At 37.8% G+C, this 15909-nt stretch overlaps 1 protein-coding gene across 3 annotated transcripts in view; it reads left to right on the top strand.

The window, feature by feature from the left end:
* Positions 1-1042: 1042 nt before the first annotated feature.
* Positions 1043-15909, top strand: part of LOC139140989 (monocarboxylate transporter 13-like) — a 30471-nt gene continuing 15604 nt past the window's right edge. Inside the window, exons 1-4 of one of the 3 annotated variants that reach the window (XR_011554114.1) lie at positions 1636-1775; positions 6748-6833; positions 9049-9122; positions 9534-9686. The gene's annotated coding sequence lies outside the window, so the exon portion shown is untranslated. Of the gene's footprint in view, positions 1776-6747; positions 6834-9048; positions 9123-9533; positions 9687-15909 lie in introns of those variants that run through there. The other 2 variants (XM_070710511.1, XM_070710512.1) reach the window with 2 other exon arrangements.

Genomic DNA, 15909 nt, shown 5'->3' on the forward strand with positions numbered 1-15909 from the left:
TTTGCACCGGCAACATTTGCTGCAGTGTTCGTAATGTCGTTTTGTGGTTTGCACAGTTCCTACTGAGAAAGTCAACAGAATTAACAGGGATAGAGGGCTACTGGTGCTTTTCAAACACTGGATGCACAAAACACGCTGACCCTTCCCCTTCTCCTTGACCCTAAACAAAAACACTCCCCTATGCCAAAAATGAATTGCATTTCAATAGCAAGCCTGGTACATTCCCTATAGAAATGCAAATGTGCCAACCATTTGCCTTGTCAACTTCATCTCTCCTTGTACATGTGCAGCCGGTCAGCATATTGTTGACAGTGCAGTGTTCATCAGCACAATATTGTTGAGAATATGTGTGTTGGCAATCCAACTAATTGGCGACGATGATGATGTTGATGGTGATGATGTCGATGATGATGATGATGATGATGATGATGATGATGATGATGATGATGACGATAGAGGTGGTATTGGTGGTGATGGTGATGATGGTGATGATAGAGGTGGTGGTGGTGTTGATGAGTACGATGATGATGATGATGATGATGATGATGATGATGATGATGATGATGATGATGATGATGATAGAGGTGATGATGATGATGATGATGATGATGATGATGATGATGATGATGATGATGATGATAGTGGTGGTGGTGGTGGTGGTGATCGAGTGGCTTGTAATATGGGATCACCTAAAACCCTGCTTCATGCACAAGATGAAATTGCCCTTCCCCATGAAAAATGGTGTCTTCCCAATCGCACCAACCCTGTTCACTATTAATTAGGTCCAGGCCCTCTTGTCGCTGAAATTTTTCACTATCCAACAAAATAATAATTAACAAAATTGAGAAATTGTCGCCACAATATGGCTATGTGATGCGACCTGTGTATTGTGATTTTAGTCACCGTCAAAGGATGATATAAAGGGTACAGATATTTGTTGCTTACTTCACAAGTACAAATCTGGCGCCGAACTCTACACTGTCTACAAGATGATAGGTCAAAGTGTTTTTAGGCGTGGCGCTAGAGTCAAAATTTTACATTATACAAAATTCTTCTCGGTTCTATGGAAGTGCCCCCGGGTCCCCAGCTTACTATACACGATGTACTGCATTTTGTCATCTGGATTAACGTTAGCATTGTGTCATCATCCACGGACTTTCACATTCGTCTTTTCAAAAACCGACTGATCACATGCCGTATGTCTATTCCCGCGCAAAGAAAGTATTTGTGCACTTTTATTGTTACCTTTACGGCCCTCTTTGACCTGATTTCACCAACCCTGAAAGCACCGGAACACAGATACATGACTTGCATCATAAATTTAGCAATGTTGTGTGAATCCATATTAAGCATATTACAGCCAACTCTTTGTTGGTTTTCACTTTCGCGGAAAATTTAGGCTAGCCCTTCAACATTGGCTGCCTACGCAGCATGTAATTCGAGGATCTAACTTCACTTGCGATCACAACGCATGGCTTGGCTTGAAATTCTGACCAGTGTGACCGGTAGAACGTCAACGCTTTGTGATGCAGTTTGCCCCTTTGCTGAACCCAAATCTTCTTGGTTGTTTTCATGTAGAAGCATGATCACGGCAAAACGCATACGTCACCACAACACCATAGGCACTTTGAGACCCCTTTTGCTGCTGCAGGAACTCTTTCTCTATCTATGCATGACCACAGCTACCGAGGGACATACAGAATTAGAACGTGTATTGCAATCGATCGGAGGAAGTATATCAGGGCTGTCTATGCGGCACTGTCTGCTCGATACAGGTAAGCCAATACAACGCAAAGCTTTCCAATAAGTTTGAAGGAACCACTCAGTATTACCTTTGAGCAACGTCGCCAGAAAGCATTGTTCCGACGCCGCGCCCTTGTCGTTCGGCACACAGTCCATGTAGCCGACAATGAGATGCAAATGATATGCGGTCAAGGTCTCCTCACCTAACTTTCAGCTGGTTCTTCACTTTCGACTATTTTTATAGTATTTTTACAAAGGCACAGACTTATTCTACCTGCAACTTAAAACTGATAGTGATTTTGTAGCTCATTCTTTACTATTTTTCATAGTTTTTGGTAGCCGGTAACAGACACTTCGTGTTCGTGTCGGCTACATGGACGATCTGCCTGTCGTTCTGTCGACTTTCACAGGTGCTATTGTGGAGTAACACGTTTCTCTCGCGATATTTGCACAAGAACTCGCCATCCAGTGTTAAAAACGTTGTAGATTGGCGATCAAACCTCGATAAGAAAAGATTCCTGCTGTGTAAAAAGTTTGGGCCTTAAATATATTCCTTTCTTCCGGTTAGTTCTGGTGTTATAGTACATGTACCGATAACTTGACAACAAACTCCGCCCCGGGCATAATATTTATGAGATGTCTAACATAAAATAATTTTATGATCCACAAAAGTAAACACACAAAAACTTCACTTGTCCTCATCGGTAGGCCAAAAAGGAATTTACAAATTTCTCTCACACTCCATTCGTTGTATCTTCGACCATGCCGTGATAGTCTCCATGATATGGTGACAATTTATCTTGCCAGCTTGGCGACCTTGAATAACAATATACTGTAGCGCAAATAAAGGATTGAGCGCTCTAGGGAAGGTGACCATTTGCCCGATGTTAGGGGCAATTGGTCTCCTGCCTCGAGGATACACCCTTGTTTGGGCAGATCGTCCATGTAGCCGACACGAACACGAAGTGTCTGTTACCGGCTACCAAAAACTATGAAAAATAGTAAAGAATGAGCTACAAAATCACTATCAGTTTTAAGTTGCAGGTAGAATAAGTCTGTGCCTTTGTAAAAAATACTATAAAAATAGTAGAAAGTGAAGAACCAGCTGAAAGTTAGTTGAGGAGACCTTGACCGCATATCATTTGCATCTCATTGTCGGCTACATGGACTGTGTGCCCTTGTTGGAGCTATTATTTTTTATTACATACCTCTCCTACACCGTTTTCACTCTAAATTTTTGGGTTGATCTATAAAAACAATCATCTGCTTTATTTCCATGTTAGACGAAAATCCGTTAAAAATAGAACTTTTTTCATCATCAAACGGCGCGTTGATATATTTAAATCACTGTTAGGGAGCCGTCATTATTTACGACCAAGGAGGTCTGAGGAATCGGAAGGGGGTCACTCAAACATTGAAAGCTATAACGGGGGTTGCTCAAAATGTGGAGAGATAGAATGGGGGTTACTCAATTTTTGGTGCGAAATAAGTTGAAATACCTCAGATCGCACTATTGCACACATCAATTTCTCAAAAATTTCGATGCGAGAGAGGGGACACGCCCCTTCTCGTGCTCTCTCCCTTTGGGCGTTCTAACAGTGATAATAGTAAAACAACAGATGGAAGACACCTCTCAAGTTAATTGCACCACACAGCACCATAGCATATATCAACAGGTTGTATTCTGATTCACACTGAACATGGTTCGAAAAAGATGAATATCCTGTTTCAGACAGTGTTTGTCAATTATATGTCTTTCAAAAATAATGTGGCTTTTTGTGTTCATCGTAAATGCGTATGAAGGTTGGAATCCTGAATTTTCTGGTGGTTTCTACTGGTATGCAGATTTTATTATTAGCCACTTTTTTCATAGTTGATAAGTTATCTCTGCCATTTCTTGATATGTCAATTATCTCTGTTCATAACATCATCAACAAAAGAAAAAAAAGTGTGGCCGATAATATAATCTGCATAAATACGATAGGAACCGTGTGAGTTTATGAGAATAAATGCACTGCAAGAACAATAGGTCACATGACCTAGAGTGGTATACCGTGGAGCTATCTTTTGGTAGCTCCATGGGTATACCTACCTACTTACCTACCGACATACCTACCTTCTTACCTACCGACATACCTACCTACCTACTTACCGACATACCTACCTACCTACCTACTTACCGACATATCTACCTACTTACCTACCGACATACCTACCTACCTACCTACCTACATACCTACCTACCTACCTACCTACCTACCTACCTACCTACCTACCTACCGACATACCTACCTACCTACCTACCTACCTACCTACCTACCTACCTACCTACCTACCTACCTACATACCTACCTACCTACCTACCTACCTACCTACCTACATACATACCTAACCTACCTACAATTGAAGTGCAAATAAAAGTTGCGCATGCGTACTATCACTCAGTATACAGTTGACCGGATCCTGTTACCATAGTGAGCTACCTACCTACCTACCTACCTACCTACCTACCCACCCACCTACCTACCTACATACATACCTACCTACCTACCTACATACCTACCTACCTACCTACCGACATACCTACCGACATACATACCTACCTACCTACCTGCCTACCTACCTACCTACCTACCTACCTGCCTACATACTGTATTGACAGAATGAACACAGATCATGTCGACATGATGTCGGGAGTAGATCTAGAAAGAGAAGTTGCGTTGAACAAAATAACTAGAAATCCGTCAAAAGTTACAGCCACTGTACAGCTGATGGGGCTTTTATGAGTGTCAATGGGGCACTCCTGTTAGGCTTCAATTCAAACATATTCCAGTTACTTGTAAGTGTCGCCAACGTTTTGCTTTCAATGGAAAATACCTTCTCTGGCGTTGTTGTCATGGTTCGCTACAGAGACCTGTAACTTACCTCACTATGGTAACAGGATCCGGTCAACTGTATACTGAGTGATAGTACGCATGCACAACTTTTATTTGCACTTCAATCGTACAAGAAACATAACCTGTGTATTAATATAATATTAATAATATTTTATTGCTTGCTTGTAAATATAGGATTTACATCACATTTGTGGCAATAAAAGTGTGATACAAAAATAAGTTCAAATTTTCTTCAATAAAGACAAAGTATTACAGTATAATAATATTAGCTAATAATAAACATAACTTGGTATTTCTTTGTGTATATAAAGTAAAAATATAATCTGCAAGTTGTTTATTAAAAGATAACTCTTGTTTTGTTAGTAGAGAAATGAGCTGATTTTCAATATTGTCGTTTTGGGAAATTAATTTTACTGAAAAAGTTCTTTCTTTGGAATTTGTATTTCTGACAGACTAATAAAAAGTGTGTTTCATCTTCAATACTGCTGGCTTTACACTGATTGCAGTATCTTTCAGTAATTGGAGTTTTTGGAACAGTGTATCTCCCTTTTTCAATTGCTAGATCATGATTGCTAATGCGAAGTTTGGCGAGTAATTTTCTTTTATCACCTTGTAACTGTGTTAAGTAGTGTTCTAATCTAAAATTATGTTTTATTTTGGCATACATTCTTAGTTTACTATTTTCATCAGTGATCAAATTTTTCCGAAAGACTTCATAATTGTTTGTTAAATTTGTTTTCATTAATCCTGTTATAACTTTGTGGTGTTTAAGTGATGGAGCTTTATCAAGGAGAAAGTCCATTCCATTGTCTTTAATTAAAGCACTTAAACAGTTAAACCAGGATCTATCGTTAGTGTTGTTTACCATTTGGTCCAGAAAAGCTTCTTTAGCAAGATTACAATGTGGAAGTTGTACAATATGAAGCCAGTATTTAACAATATTAAGTTTGATCTCAAGTAGAAGTGGGAATTGTCGTAGTTCACCCCTCACAGCGGCATTACAAGCTTGTCTATTACACTGTAAAATGTTCCTACAAAATTTGAGCTGAGTTTTTTCAATTGCTGACTTATCCCACTTCTTGTAATCCATGAAATCTTGTCCCCAAATCTCTGAGCCATACAGTAAAACAGGTTTAATGAAAACATTGAAAAGATGTAGGGAAAATTTTATCTTTTTGTTGTGCAATAAAACCCCTTTTAAACTAAACAAAGATTTTGCTGCTTTATCAGCCAAATTTGTAATTATTGTGTCACTAAAACTACCGTTTGATTTGTTGTTCTATTTATAACCAGCGCCTATCATTTACTGTTTTTGCAGTTCGGCATGATTATCTTCATTTTTTGCTCACGTGTTCACACACGTGAGCATATGTCGCAGCGATGTCTGTCTGTCTGTCTGTCTGTCTGTCTGTCTGTCTGTGTGTCTGTCTGTCTGTGGGTCCGATATCTCAAAAGCGGCTGATCAGATCAGAATCAAATCAGGTACATAGATTCAGTTAGCAAATGGCAAGAACTGATTAGTTTTTGGTGGGTGTGGCTTGCATAATTAAGCCTCATTTGCATAAATATGTATTTTATTAAAACTTGTTATAACTTACAAATGAATGGTCTGAGTGAAGTGAACGTTTGTAGGCTGTTGCAACAGTGCAATGACATTATCTGTTCAATCAATGTACGATATGGATACATAATTAGGTAAATGGGCATAACTGAAATTAATTTGATGGGGTTTTGTTGTCAGTGAAATAAAAAAAGGCATTACCAAACCTTCTGTTGAGGGCGCTTTACAACGGCATCTTCAATAGGTATGTATTGACAGAATTAATTGATTAAATTTGTTCAAACGCTTGACACATTCACAGTTATGTAGATGTGTTTTGTTTTGTTTTTTCACTTTGTTGTAATGAATTTATCTTTTTCAAAAAAAGTATGTATTGACAGCGGCATGTCTGATACATTTTACCCACAAACCCTAGCGGCATAAAGCCAGTCTTACTGCACTTACTGTACTTGTAAGTTGTACGTTTCGTCTCCCCGCCATCGTCGCGTAAATCAAGCTATACCGTCGTATCATAACGAGCACATAGTTCTTCGCTTGTCTCCACAGCCTTTCTGTGCTGTGACTACGCTTATCCGGCTTTTTGCTGTACAAATTCTGAAGCGTGATTTTGGTGGACTGTCGGTGTGGTGTCGGTAAGTAATTCAAAGTAATTTGTGTGTGATGTGTTGATTCTATGTCGTGATTTGATGTATGCACCTTTGTTCGATACCACGATTTGACTTGGACGCTTTGAGTTTACGATTGAGAAAGTGAATAATACGGTACATGCATCAAAAGAATTGAGAAGGAGCGCGACTGTGACTCGATCGTGACTGGGAGCTGTAGTTCCGAACTTGACTTTTTCATGGCATAGATTTGTACGGTCGGCTCTTGCCCTGCGTACCCTGCTGTGTGTTTCGGGCGTTACACGGCCTCCGCCACTATCATCTACATCATCACATCTTTCATCTAGTCTAATGAGGTCTTCCAAATCCTTTGTATTCATTTAGACCCATATTTTTTCAACAACGGCTTTGAGATTTTCTGGCGCACGTTGTTGGCTCATTATAAGTTAGTCTTGGGGTCGACTGTTCAGAGATGACAGCTGTAGTTGCTTCATTGTGAGAAGGCAGACAAGGCCCTCTGTCACAAACCTTAAAAAGTCTGTAGCATGATTGAAAAACGCTTCACTGTTCTGTGATTAAATGTTTTCTTGGCGTGCGCCAATGTCAGCTGCGCTGGCTCCTCAGTAGAATTCATCCATTAGATCCATTAGATGTGGTGGGGGCCCGTAACACCCGAAACACACAGCACGGTACGCAGAGCTAGCTAGGTCGGGTCGATTTCTGTGTACGCTGCACTGTCTCCAAAACCCACGTGGGTCCGGCCCGACAGCGTATCCCTTAGCGTACACGAGAGGTCCTGCACGAAGATTAACAACTTGACAGGTGTCAATGTTATTACTATTTCATAAAAATAGTCCACGTAAAGATTGGTTTGTGACAATCGACGAGAGTCATAGGCTGGATAGGCTAATTTTGTCGTGGCACCTAATTTTGTCGTGGCAAAGCCATAGATTAGGGTTAGGGATTTTAGATAGGGCTATAGTTCTCGTTCTCCTAGATATCGCGGGGACATGGATATTCTGGGTACACTGTTAGCAATGATGAATAGTTACTATTATTGTTTGTGTATAGGGTCTGTTGTCGTGCTTCGAAAGGGTTTCAGGTAATATTTCATGATATCGTCATAATAATATGTCCCCATTTACATACTTTTTAGTTCCTATAATGTGGGACAAGCTGAGTTCGATGGTTGGTACTCAGTGGCAAAGACTTTGCTTGGAAAATGCATTACCATGAAAAGCGAATAAGAATGTACATGGAAATTCATGTAAATGTTATCACACTTATGTAATTGGTTTTTAAAGTAATTTGTTACAGGATCGGTAATTGTAGTTGCGGCAAACAGCAGACAGATGATAGTGTTGTTTCACAATACGCCACAGGGTATTGCAAGCAATATTCGTCTTGAAGTTATGAATAAGACCAATAAATGTAAGGTAACCTTTTTCTCATTATGCAAGCCATACCTGTGGCTAGTATGTGCCCATTACTTAACCCTAGCTATCTCGTGTGTTATAGTATTTAGAAGAAAACAGTCCATAGGTGGGAAGGCTTGTATAATGAAAAAATGACATTTATTCATCATATTCATAACTTCCAGACAAATATTGCTTGCAAGATCCTGTGAGTAGGCCACCACTGTAATTGTTGATAGATCAATAAAGCCTGTCGGCTGGTAGGAACTGATCAATTAGTGTCTGTGTGTGTAGTGTGGAGATTTCCTGACTTTCCATCCTGTAAATTTTGACAATTTTCTAAAGTACAGCTTGTAAAAAATTACACAAGTTTAGTAATATGCAGATTAATTTTAGTGCCCTTTCTAATCCAGCTTTGAGTGTTGAATGAATCATTATGAGGACAAAATGGTAATGTGATGAAATGTCACAGGACAAAGTGATGATAAACCATGAATTCACTTATTATTAATGAAAAGTATCCTCTATGAGTGAACTAATGAGTTTGAAATGGGTCCTAAAAGATAAACTTAATTTGATGAGATTTACATCCGTGTGTTGCCCTTATATTTCATTAAAACAAAATGACATGTCATGCACACATCAAAAACATTAAGATAGCTATTTGAAGAGATTGTTGGACATGAAAGTTGTGTGACAAATGTTAACAGAGCTTTCGATAATGTTGTATCACTGTTCTAGTAAATTATATGGTACTTCATGGAGTCAACAAAATTTATGACAGTGGTCATTTTAATCCTTGGTGTTATGTTTTTTTTCATTTGCAGAAATGGTCTATTGATGATTACATCACCACAGGGCATTTATTAGGACAGTCCAATTAAATCCACATATTTTTTGTGTGAGTTCATTCACTTTTGCCATTCTTAATTAGTTAGTCCATGCAGCTTTTCATTGTGTGTGTATTCAGGCATCCAGGTAGATATTTCAGACATGCCCCAACCGATTTCAATTTGTTCTTCGATCCTATCAATGCCATCAGGCAGCCATTATGTTATAATTTGTGGCCATTCACAAAGATATATCTGACATACCTGGACCAATGTCATGCAAACTTGCCTTTGTGGGAATGGTGTCGTGTCATCAATGATGAACTTGTTGGTCAATAATTTCCATGAAAAAATGGAATAAGTTCTTACATGTTGTAAAACATCAAATTCATCTTTTTTGCCAATTTTTTTCACCGGTACAAATATGTATATTTAACAGGATGCAATGGATGTCTTACTTTGATTTTTTGTTTCTTTAACAGATTATACCAGGAGACCATATACGTGGTGAAATTCAGTCACCCATAGGAGGCACAGCTATAACTTGCCCATAGGAGGCACAATAATAACTTGCCCATAGGAGGCGCAATAATAACTTGCCCATAGGAGGCGCAATAAAAACTTGCCCACAGGAGGCGCAATAATAACTTGCCCATAGCAGGGGCGCAATAATAACTTGCCCATAGGAGGCGCAAACAATAGCTTGCCCAAAGGCGTACAACACAATCACTTGCCTATAAGAGGCACAGACTGCCCAGTTGAGGCACAGTTGCCCATAGACGGTACAGACTGCCTGTAGAGGCGCGTTCAAGATCACAAATTGATAGTCAACAAGCATTGGTTACAACATTGCTGATAGTACTTTGAGCAAACACTGTTGTGGTTAATTTAGCATTTAGATCACAACTGATTTGGCATTGATAATATTCAGTATTAGCTTGCAGAAGGAAAAAAATAAGGCAGTAAATTTTTGTCTTTGTCTTCCTCAGTGTACATTGTGGAATTATAGCGTGAATATTTAACAGCACACAAGTTAGTGTTTTATCATTTACTTCCTGATAGGAAACAAGAGTATTGTTTACAGGCAGATTATTTGCAATCAAATAGAATTACTTCAGCGTACTGAATATATAAGGAAGACTGACATTTCTCTACAATTTCTGAAAATTGGCATTCATTTACTTCATAATAAACAAGAACAGTCATACCACATTCTATCATTGTCTACTTATAACTGACAACCCTTTAAACTGCTTTTTTCTGTCTAGGTCCAGCTTCCCCAATACAGTTGGACCTAAATTTGGTAGTGAAAGGGTTCAACGTTTAAACTGCACAATATTGACAAGCAATAACACATTCATAGTCTACAATCTCAACAAACACAATCATTCTTTCATCAATACTTCAACTTTTAAGGTTTCACTTTTCACAGCATCAGAAGAAATCAAGGAAGCAATAAGCAACATCAGTCAAATTATTAATTTTTCTTCCTATACAAGTGCTTGAATTGATTGTAAGAACTTATTATAATATTAAGCACACCCATAACACAACGTTACTATAAAACTACAATGAGAGTAAAAAAACTGAGCATAAAAGCAAAAAATGAAAGAAATAAATTGTACATGCAACAAAAAAGACAGTTGCAGACTCCTCACAGATGTTACACAATGGTTAATGTCGAAGGTGATGGTAATTGCTTGTTCCGTGCTATAAGTCTAGGACTCTATGGGACACAAGATCATCATCATGCGATAAGAGTACGTACTGTTGACTATGTAATTGAACATTGGGACAGATATGAGGATCCAATTAAAGGTGAATATGAAAGATGGCATATTGTCTCTCAAGATGACTATAGGCAGTATATGTCCAGATCTGAACCAGGTAATGCAACTTATGGAGGGGACATTGAAATAAATGCTGCAGCGCTTGCATATAACATTAATATTGCAGTTCATCTTGACACTTTAAGTGAACCATTAGAGACTGTTGGCAATTCTTCTGTAACTATACATCTTTTGTATCATGCAATCCGTGTTGAAGGAGAAATTGATAGTGGTCACTATGACTTTCTGCAAAGCACAGAGCAAAATTTGTCACAAGCAATAAATGTAAACAGTTTTGGACCAGCACAAACAGAGAAATCTTCTATGGTGCAAAATGAACATTGTGTAAATTATAGAGAAATAGAGAAACAGAGAGACATGATTGCCAAGAGAGAAAAGAGAGAACAAATAGAGTTTAGGCAAAGCGAAAAGCAAAGAGATTTAACAGCCAAGCAAAATAAACGAGCTGATCCAGCATACAGGCAAACTGAAAGTCAAAGAGATATGAATGCTAAGAAAACAATGAGAGCTGATGATGTGTATAAACAAACAGAAAACAAGAGAAACAGGACATCAATGAAATTGAGACGGTGTGATGATGAGTACAGACAAACTGAAAGACAGAGGAATGTAATTGCTAAGAAAACAAAGAGAAGTGATGATGTATATAAACAAACTGAAAACAACAGAAATAGAGAATCGAAGAAATTAAGACGGTGTGATGATGAGTACAGACAAACTGAAAGACAAAGGAATGTTATTGCTAAGAAAACAAAGAGAAGTGATGATATATATAAACAAACTGAAAAAAACAGAAATAGGGAATCGAAGAAATTAAGACGGTGTGATGATGAGTACAGACAAAATGAAAGGCTAAGGGATTTGAATGATAAGAAAACGAAACGATCTGATGAACTATTTCGACAAACTGAACGGAAGAGAAACAGGGCATCAAAGAAATTAAGACGGTGTGATGATGAGTACAGACAAAATGAAAGGGAAAGAAATGCAAATGCTAAAAAGACAAAGAGAACTGACCAGCTCTTCAGGGAAAGCGAAAAGATCAGAGATGCCAATATTAAAAGTATTAAAAGAACTGATAAATCATATAGAGAGAGAGAGCAAATGAGAGATAGATTAAACAAACTAAACAACAGAAGATGTAGTGCTGCTAAATCTATTGAAGAGCTGATACAAATTTTTCATGGTGCAGTTCAGAATGGCCCGAATTTTGTATGTGTGTGCTGCCAACAGCTGTGGTACAGAGAAAGTGTTTTGAACTACAATAATGTTAAAGAAAAGTTAAACACCTTTGCATCATCTCAGGCTACAGATAATGATATGGCACCATTATGTAAAACTTGCTATTCATATTTAAAAGAGTCAAAGTTGCCTCCTTGTTCTGTGGCCAATAACATGTCATTTCCATTAATTCCCCCCAGTTACAGTTACATCCACTAGAAGAAAGACTTGTTGCCTTACGCATTCCATTCATGCAAATAAGAGAATTGCCAAGAGGTAGACAAGTTAGTCTCAGAGGTAACATAGTCAATGTTATAGCTGATGTATCAACTACTGTCTCTACATTACCTAGAACTTTAAATGAATCGCAGACAATACCTGTCAAATTTAAAAGAAAGATTAGCTATAGTCATGCCTATCAGGTAGAGAATGTCAGACCAGTGAAAGTCTTACAAGCAGCTAATTGGTTGGTTAAAAATAGCCCCTTATATAAAGCAGAACTGATTACAATATCTACAGATTGGGTTGTTTGCAGAAAGGATGAAAACCACAATTGGCAGGAATTTTGTGAGGAAAATGATGATCACGATTATTCTCACATGTCTGACAAACAAACATGTAAACATGATGACAGTAATAATCATGATGATGATGATGATGATAATTGGACTGAAGAAATAAAATTGGAAGATCATCCTGCTGGCACATTGGATACAATGCTATCACCTTTATATGATCAACACACAGACTCTGATGGCGCTGTTTGTTATGCACCAGGCGAGAACAATAAACCACTGGGAATATTTCAAGACAAATATTCTGAGGAGCTCTCATTTCCAACAATATATTGTGGTCAACCCAGACAAAAGAAACGCATAGTCCCTGTATTATATAGTACATTGTGTAAATGGGAACTTCGACACAAAGATAGGAGAGTTGCAAAGTCGATGCCTAACATTTTCTTTAAACTAAAAAAATTACAAATCAAGCAGATTAAAGACAAGGCAACATTATGTTTGCGAAAATGTAATCTGAAGGGCCGCAAATTAACAGCTGGTGAACTTCAATCACCACAAAATGTTGATAAAATTGTTCGACTTGATGAGGGATTCAGAGTGTTGAAGACACTTAGAGGTTCACCACCATACTGGGAGAGTGCAAAGAAAGATATATTTGCCATGATACGTCAACTTGGTATTCCAACATTTTTCATGTCATTTTCATCAGCAGAGTCTAAATGGATACATCTATTGAAAATTCTTGGAAGGACAGTTCACAACAAGGAATACACAGATGACGATGTATTGAACATGTCTTGGAATACAAAATCTGATTTGATAAAATCTGACCCTGTTACGTGTGCTCGACACTTTGACTATTCATTTCAACGATTTATGCATGATTTCCTAATGAGCTCATATCATCCAATTGGTGAAATACACGATTACTTTTACAGAGTGGAATTCCAACAAAGAGGATCACCACATATACACATGCTTGTATGGATTAAAGATGCACCACAATATGGTGAAAATAGTGATGATGACATCACACAATTCATAGATCAGTATATTACATGTTCAAATGATACCAGTAATGAATCCTTCGCTGAATTGATAAATTATCAAATGCACAGACATGCAAAAACCTGTAAGAAAAAAGGCCAATGTGTTTGCAGATTTGGATTTCCTGTGCCACCTATGCCAAGAACAATGATATTGCAGCCATTGCCAATGGATACTGATGAAAGCACAGAACAGATCCTTCAAAAGCACTATGAAAATATCAAGACTGTTGTTACTGATTTACAATTTGGAGAAACTCTTTCTTTTTCTGAATTCTTAAATAAACTACAACTTGATGAACAAACCTATATTAATGCAATACAATCATCTCTAACATCAGACAAAATATTCCTCAAGAGGTCACCAAATGAAATAAGAATTAACAGCTACAATGAAACCCTACTCAAAGCTTGGAGAGCAAACATGGACATTCAATTCATTCTTGATCCATATGCATGTGCCATGTACATCGCATCTTACATTAGTAAAGCTCAACGTGGAATGAGTAATTTGCTCAGTAGAGCTGTGGAAGAAGCAAGGGAAGGATGTCATGATATCAGAGAAAGTGTCAGGCATATAGGAAACAAATTCCTTAATCATGTTGAAGTTAGTGCTCAAGAAGCTGTTTACCTTGTTATGCAAATGAGACTAAGAAGAGCTTCACGCGGCTTCACTTTATTAACACATCACCCCCTGATGATAGAGTTATCCTATTGAAACCTCTTGATGACATACAAAACATGCGTCCACATGCTACTGACATAGAGAGTGATAGCATCTTAAAAAAATATGAGAGGCGCCAAAAGCCCTTGAGAAATTGTGCTTGGCAGACTTGGCAGCATGGTACAGTTTTCAAAAGTTAAAAGATAACCCGCAAGATCATTATCAAGATAATGATGACTTGTACAAAACCGATGAAGAGGATGATGATGATGAAAACAAAACAACATATCAGATACGTGGCCTTCTGTATAAAAAACGCACCAAAAGTAAAGTTATTAGATATGTTCGTTTTCATAGGGAAAAAAGACAAAGAAAATCATTACAGAGAGTTAATAATGTTGTTTTATCCGTGGCGAAATGAAAATGAACTCCTTGCAGGATGTAAAACATACTATGATCGCTATATGCAAGTAAAATGTGAAGTAGATTCTAAAGAAAAGGGAGTACAATAAAAATGCTCAGGAATTAGATCAAGCTATTGAAGCAGTACAGAACACAGCCATTGATATGTTTGATAATGTTGCTCCAAACACACAACATCAAGAACAACAAGACATTTTAGAAGGATCAAGGCCAAGTGAAACATTGAGTATGTTTGCACCACGTGATGACAGTCATTCTCAATATGACATTGGACAGGACATTGGCATCAGTACTAATAATCCCATTATTGAAGATCTTCAACAACCACGAATGGCTGATAATGAATTATATCCACTTTTACAGAAACTCAACAAGAAACAAAAAGAAATATTCTATCACATAGTACATTGGATGAAAACAAGGACAGAGCCATTGCATATTTTTGTAACAGGTGGCGCTGGTGTAGGGAAATCTGTTGTTCTCAAATCATTGTATCAAGTACTTTTAAAATATCTTTCAAGTCTTCCTGGTGAAAATCCTGACAACATACACTTTTTACTAGTTGCACCTACTGGAAAAGCCGCTTACAACATTAAGGGTACTACAATTCATTCAGCTTTTCAAATTCCTGCATCTCAAGGTTTTCATTATAGACCACTGACATCTGAAAGACTTAATACTCTACAAGCAAAATACAGGAACTTAAAAGTCATATTCATAGATGAAATCTCCATGGTTGGTAATGGTATGTTAAATTATATCAATCTCAGACTACAACAGATAATGGCCAACAATAAAATCTTTGGTGGTGTCAGCGTCGTTGGCTTTGGCGACTTATATCAACTAAACCTGTCTTTGATGGTTGGATATTTAACGACCTTCAACATGATTATGGGCCATTGGCTGTCAATATCTGGAAAGACCTGTTCAAAATGTTTGAATTAACAGATATTATGAGGCAAAAAGATGACCAGAATTTTGCTAAATTACTCAACCGTATACGTGAGGGAAAGCATACATCTGATGACATAAAAGTTCTGCAAACTCGAATAGTCAGTGTTGATAAAGAAACCTCATCTATTGATCAGTCAACAGTACATCTTTATTGCGAGAACAGACTTGTTGATAACCACAAT

This window comes from Ptychodera flava, chromosome 9 (genome assembly GCF_041260155.1).
Source record: "Ptychodera flava strain L36383 chromosome 9, AS_Pfla_20210202, whole genome shotgun sequence".
In the NCBI taxonomy this organism is placed as follows: Eukaryota; Metazoa; Hemichordata; class Enteropneusta; family Ptychoderidae; genus Ptychodera; species Ptychodera flava.